This window comes from Lampetra fluviatilis, chromosome 14 (genome assembly GCF_964198595.1).
Source record: "Lampetra fluviatilis chromosome 14, kcLamFluv1.1, whole genome shotgun sequence".
In the NCBI taxonomy this organism is placed as follows: domain Eukaryota; kingdom Metazoa; phylum Chordata; class Hyperoartia; order Petromyzontiformes; family Petromyzontidae; genus Lampetra; species Lampetra fluviatilis.
In genome coordinates this window covers 14,315,173-14,321,926 of record NC_136288.1, presented here as the reverse complement: position 1 = coordinate 14,321,926, position 6,754 = coordinate 14,315,173, and positions in this window count along the sequence as shown.

The following is a 6,754-nucleotide window of genomic DNA, read 5'->3' as shown; positions in this document are numbered from 1 at the left end:
CGCCTGCGAGGGGAGGGGGGGGAGTCGCGACCTCGCCGGGCGCGGTGCCCTCGTCTTGTCAACGAGTCCCTCTCTCCGTGTCTCTCCGCGCCATTTCCAAGGTGGCGCCGCAATCGTCTCGCGCTTTCAACTGGGCACCTCGCGGTCTCGCTTCAATCGCAGTCTCACTTCCCCTTCGTCGGTTGTGGAGGACCGCGTCCTTGCGGACCACGTGGTCACGCGGCAGGTAAGCGATGGGCACGTGGTGGTCACGCGGTGGGCACGCTCTTCTTAATCCGCGATGTTTGGGTTTCATGACCGAAGTGATAAAACAATTAAAAACACGACGAACTATTTTTTTAAATGATACCAGGTGAAGCCCCACTGAGCTTTCCATAGCTCTTATTCTGCAGCGACCTGGCAATGACAAACGAGAGCTCAACGAAGTGACGTATCGTCACGTGCACATGTATAGCAGCCAAATATTCTAAACGGGTGATGTTGATTCTAAATGTGGAGGGGAAAACCGGGAGGACCCGGTTAAAAATCTACGCGACCGCGGGGGGAGAGACACGCAAACTTCAGATATACAACAGGCGTCGTCAGGGTCGTGATTGAACCCAACCCACGACCTCCTGTATACCAGGAGAAGTGGTTAACATCTCGCTACCGTGGCGCCCCCTAATCGTTCGCGTCTTCGTGGAAAATATAGCGAACAAACTAAATCACGTGTCCGTTACCCGTCTCGCGACATCAAATATAATTTTACTAAACAAAAATCTGTACCTACAAATCACATCAGCCGCACGGCCTTCTGGGAGTACGTTCCACCAGCGGCGTTGTTTCAAGACAAGCAACAGTCTGGACGCGGCTTCAACACGCAGCGTCTCATCAGCAGCGGCAGAGCCAGGCTTGGCTGAATCAACGCTGCAGGTGAACTGCTGATCTTAGAGACAGGAAGGGAATCCTCTCTCTCACTCACTCCTCTATCGGGGTCCTCCCTGGCTCGATACGCAAACCCAGATCGCAACTCAAGGCAATCGTGAGCGCCCTTCGTGGCGAATCTAAATACTAAAAGAGCATCAGACAACGTGTCTCCTTCACAGCACCACCTCCTGCCACCACCCCGTCTCCATCCTCGCCCCGACGCTTCGTCTGCCTCTTGTGGCGGCCGCTCCCACGGCTGTCTGCCTCTCCCCGCTGGTTTGGCGATCTTGTGTCTGCGTGTTTGTCGAACTTCTTTCGCACCGTACGTAGCCAACCGTGCGGAGTTGTTAAAACGAGCCCCTCCGTTTCTCGTGGTTCATCCCGAGCCTGCAGGCTCTCGACCAATTCTCGCGACGTCCCTGAAGGTGCCGGCTGCGAGGGCGTAGCGAGACGGCAACGGCAGTGAAACGATTGGCCACCGCTGCCCGTCACGTGACAACTCATTCGATTGGCCGTGTCGGGTGGAGGAAGATTCATGACACACATTCTGTCGACGTGGTCAGTTCACCCAACACATCAATCGCGAATCTCCTCCATGAAGTTGGCGCAACACCCCCAGCCCCTCCGCGTGTTATGTAGCCAAAGACAAAGATCGCTTGCATAGCCTTTAGCAGACTTTTGGAGCAAGTGCTGTTTGCGAGCGCCTATGAAGGCCGGCACAGCACACGAGGGGGTGGGGTGGCGAGCACCACGGCAGGCCGCCTTTGTCTCCCCAGTACTGAGGTTTACACATCGCACCGGGTACTCATTTAAGGCCCAGTCGACCTAGAGGACGAGGCTCGCGACGGGTTCGATATTCACCACAGCGTGCGTAGCGCTCCCTCTGCGCGTGATGATGGTTGGGTGATCTCACGCGGTTAACCACGTGTCCCACCCCCTCATAGTCTTGACGATCCAGACCCCACATTCCTCCAATCCAACCCTCGTCGAATCGCGTCCTCGTCTGTCCGTGTCGTGTGTTGTCGAGGTTTAGCGTCAAACTGAGACGCACATCTCACAGAGCCGGGGCCCGAGCCCGTCAACAATCTGGCAGTTCGCCACCATTGGCTCCAGCGAGCTGATGAGACGCTCAGTGTCGAAGCCAGTCCTTGCCGATTAATCATCTGGCAAGCAAAGGGCAGCCCTCTTGCTGCCGATGATGACGAGAAACCGACTGTCGATACCAGTCCAGAGGTTTGCTTGTGATGCACAAATGCCGCTGATAACGAAGGTGCCCTCCTCCCAGAGGGCCGAGCGGCTGATGGGATGGGTCAAAAAGAAGCCCTCCACGTGTAGACACGAGAGAGAAAGGGGCGCGTTGCACGCCCGCTGGTGTCGTCGCTTGCGCGAATTCCACACTGCGCCCGCGACTCCAGCGAGCGCCTCTCACGTGGGGGGCTCTCACGTAGGGGGCGTCACGTGGGGGGGGGGGGTCGTCACGTGGGGGGGGGGGGGGTCACGTTGGGGGGCTCTCACGTGGGGGGCATCTCACGTGGGGGAGCGTCATCACGGTCGGGACGCGACGCGCGGTGACGTCGCAGCGAAGAGGGGAGGCGGGGCGCGGGGAGGGGCGATCGGGAGGGAGTGGTGAGAGGGTGGGGGCCATGAGGGGTTGTGTGGGGGATTGGGGGGGGCTGACCCTGGTGTCGATGTAGAAATCTCATTGGTTATTCCACCTTTCAGCAAACAGTGCAGTGGGTGTAATAATTAATCGATTAATCGATAAATATTGATGACAGTATTGAGTTGCATGCATGCATCGAATGTCAAGTGTAAGAATCGAGTATTTCATGTCCCTATGCTGAATGCAATGGGTTAACGTCTCCCCTACAGCCACTAGAGGCGCTAATATTCACTGCAGAGCTGTTACATTGAGCGGCATTCGTGCATCACGCGCCACGTGCGAGACGTGACAAGACAAGAGCTCTCTCTCTCTTTGGTTCGTTCGGCAAAGTCACGTAGAAATAAATTAAATTAAATAATAATAGAACACGACGTTTCGATTGCAACACAAGCAGCCATCATCAGGTACAAATGAATGAGAAAACAAATATCGTAAACTTGGGAATATAATTATGCAACACAGAGAGTCGGTGAACGAGGTGGGGTGTTGACTGTTGTGTTGGCCGACCCTGTGATGTGTTGTATTGCATTGTATTTACAAGTTTGCTATGTTTAAAATAAAAAAATAAAACAATAAATTCTCACGACGTTTCGGCCACAGCGCAAGCAGCCGTCGTGAGAATTGTTATTATGTTTCATTTTTATTATTTTATTATTTCCCTTCTACGTGACTTTACCGAAAGAACCAAGAATATGCATCCCTGCAGTCACGAAAGCTTGAAATCAAAATTTTCTATGTTTGTTTTCTCATTCATTCGTACCTGATGATGGCTGCTTGTGTTGCAATCGAAACGTCGTATTCTATTATTATTTAATTTATTTCTACGTGACTTTGCCGAAAGAACCAAAGAGTAATTCCTGCAGTCGCGAACGCTTCGAATCTAAGGGAAGAGCTGTTTGAGTTGTCGACTGCCTTCAACAACACTAATCAGTCGGAACCAAAAACCATAACGGAAAACCAGAATTAACCGCTATATTTTCTTGAACCGAAATTAAAAACATAACCCCACCACCCCTCCAATAAAATATCAATCGGTTAACGCTTTAACCGGTTCAATGTATCGTTAAAAGTAAATACACATTATTTTGTTGCTTACTCAAGAAAGCTTCACTGAGTCTCAAGACTCCCTCCTCAGGAGGGTCTTGCTGCAGTTTGATGTTCGGCCATGAATTGTGGTCATGGAGAGAAAACACCAGCCGCACGCGCCAGCGAGTAACACGCAGAAGGTCCGCACAGATGGATTTCCCAACTCCCAAGCTGTACCGCCATAGATTGCCCTGGCCACATCGCATCTCAAATACCCCCCCCCCTCCACCACCTCCACCCCTGCTGCCCATGTAGCCCCCCCCCCACACACACCACGTGGTGATAGCGCCCCCTCGTGGTCTCCGTGGGGCCCCAACCAGCGCCCCCCCCTGCCTCCCCCCGCAGAAGAGGCTCACTGAGTCCCATGGCTCCTGTTCAGGGGGTCCTGCTCACGTGAGTTCGGCAATTTTCATGGTTTGATTTTTGGTTTCGTGTGGAAGGAATTCAGAGTAGCCGGAGAAAAACACTCAAAGCTCCGCACAGATGGATTCACGAGTCCACATGCTGCGCTGCCATATGCTGGTCACCTCGCACACAGCCCAGTGGAGAGCAACCCCGATGCTGTATCTGGAACACATTCCTGATGTGTTCCACGTCTACCGTAGACACGACCGCTGCTCGGGTCACCAGCCTCACGTTAGAGACAACCGCTTGTTCACAGCGGCAGGCTGAAGCGGACACGTGGTCACCCGGGTAGCCACGCGATTCTCAGGACAAAAACCACAAAACCCACGTCTGGGGAGGTGCACGGTGGGCAGACCTGCCGAGACCATCGGGCCTGGTTGGGTTTACCATCCTCGACTCTTGCACAAAACGCTTCCCGTTTCACCAGCCTCGATTTATATGCGGGGGCAACAAGTCAAGACCCAGAGCAATGTGAAATGAAACGCATTTATGAAATTAATAATAAAAAAATATTATTGTTATTCATAATTCATTTTTGGAGTTTTGAGCCTAAACCCAAAAATCAGCTATTAATCATATTGGCTGCGAAAACCTACGGGTTAAAACATGATAATCAATGATTGATCATATGATTACAGAGCACCGTACTGTATAACGTGTATCAGAGCTAAATGTGGTCAGATTCATGACGCTGCTGTTCGCCAACATTGGGAGGTGGTGGGGGCGGGGGTCAGGTGGACGCGTTGGCAATCAGTGGGAGGGGAGAGCGAGGGGGGAGAGCGAGGAGATGAGAGAGTGCAGAGCGAGCGTGGAACGAGAGAGTTGGAGGGAGAGCGAAGAGGGAGGGAGAGAGAGATAGGTGGGAGTGTAGGGAGAGTGTGCGGAGGGAGATGTCAGCGAGACAGTGCACGGGCAGAGAGAGAGAGTGGCGTGCAGGGAGCGGGGCTCGCGATACGGGAGTGTGATGCGAGCGAGGGGAGAGCGCGCGAGAGGGAATGGGGAGAGCGCAGGGATGGGGGGGGGTGACCCGTTCACTTATCGCTTCCTGCCGAATGACTCACCACAACCACAACCACCATCGCCACGAGTCGCGCCTTGAAATGCCCCCCCCCCTCGCTCCTCGAACCCCGCGCGGGGGGAAAGCAGCCACTGCAATTATACTGCGACATTAAAACACGCGGGCCCCACCGCTCAGGTCTCGGCACAGACCCAGCAGGTGCCACGGGTTGGCTGACTGAGATGACTGGTAGAAGGACCAGCTGTACCCCCTACTATGCCAACTTGCTCCATTTAATCCACCTGGCGCTCCGCTCGTTGTTGTGAGCGTCACTCCTCTGCCCTCCGTTGTTGTTGGAGAGCGACTGCCTCTAACTGCTCAGTAGCGTCCTTCACGAGCCTCTTCCATATAGGGCGATCTTGTCACCGCTGGTACCAGTCGTCGGCAAGTCCACTCAGCTCCACGCCCTCCTGTACCACATCACTCCACCTCTTCTCTAGCCCGTGTCTCGCCTGTTTAGCCCCCTCGATCCGGCAAAACAGAAGCTGCCTGGGCATGCGGTGGCTGGGCATGCGGGCTACATGACCCAGCCAACGCAGCCTTGCCTGCCGGAGGAGCTCACTGATGGGAATGTGTCCAATCTTTCAAGGATTTGTGAGCTCCTCACACAATCCAGCCTGGTTAAACCCAGGATGGATCGTAGGCATGCCATTCTGAATGTTTCTAACCGGCGCAGACGTTCCATTAGAGGGGTCCACGTGTCGCAAGCATAAAGGGAGGGAATGACTGTGGCCGTGAAGACCTGAAGCTTCGTGCAGAGCGACAGACCAGGTAGCTCCCACAGAGCGTTGCACAGCTGATGAAAAGAAAAAAATCGGATGGTCATAATCACACTGCCCAGGTATGGGAAACTATCCACTCTCTTCACAACCGCTCTATCACCAATTGGGAGCTGAGGGGTGGAGTGTATGATGGCACAAAATACCCAGGCAGGTGCTTAGTTTTGGTGGGACTGATAAGACCCCATCTCTTAGTGGCACACTCCAGGTTCAGCAGCAGCGCCTCCAACTTCTCCTCCGAGTAAACAGCAATCACCAGATTATCAGCGTACGTAACATTGTTGACCAATAGGGAGCCATCCCTCGACTCGGGCATCGATCAGCCTCCCGTTGTCAACCACAACCACCGCTGGATACTTGAGATCTCAAAACATCAAAGATCCACCCCACCCCTCCCTCCCCCAGCTGCCTTGAGCCAACGCTTGGGGAACGTGCTGTGGAGGAGACTCTCATTCAGGCCAGAACGGCACGCCAGGGGGTGGTGTTGGGGGGGTGGTGTTGGTAACACCACTCACGGCCGCCTTCGTCTCCCAAATGATGTTTACAAAACCGCACCAGGTACTGCTCTTTAATGCTGAGTCAACCTACGGGAGGCCGAGGACCGGTTCACGTATTCGCCACCGGTTTTGGTCGTGAGTGGGGATGGGATTCGGGTCGCCTGGTTCGTGGCGCAGTGAGCTAACCACTGCAACACCACTCCCCCGCATCATCAACAACCACCGTTTGCCACCAAGTGGCGGTGACGGCGCTTGTGCCAGGCTAGGTGCACCTTGAAGCTACGTGAAGTGTCGACGGCTCGCCAGCGGGACAACGGGGCAGACCCAGGTGCCGTGGCTTGACGGACCCGAGATGACTGTC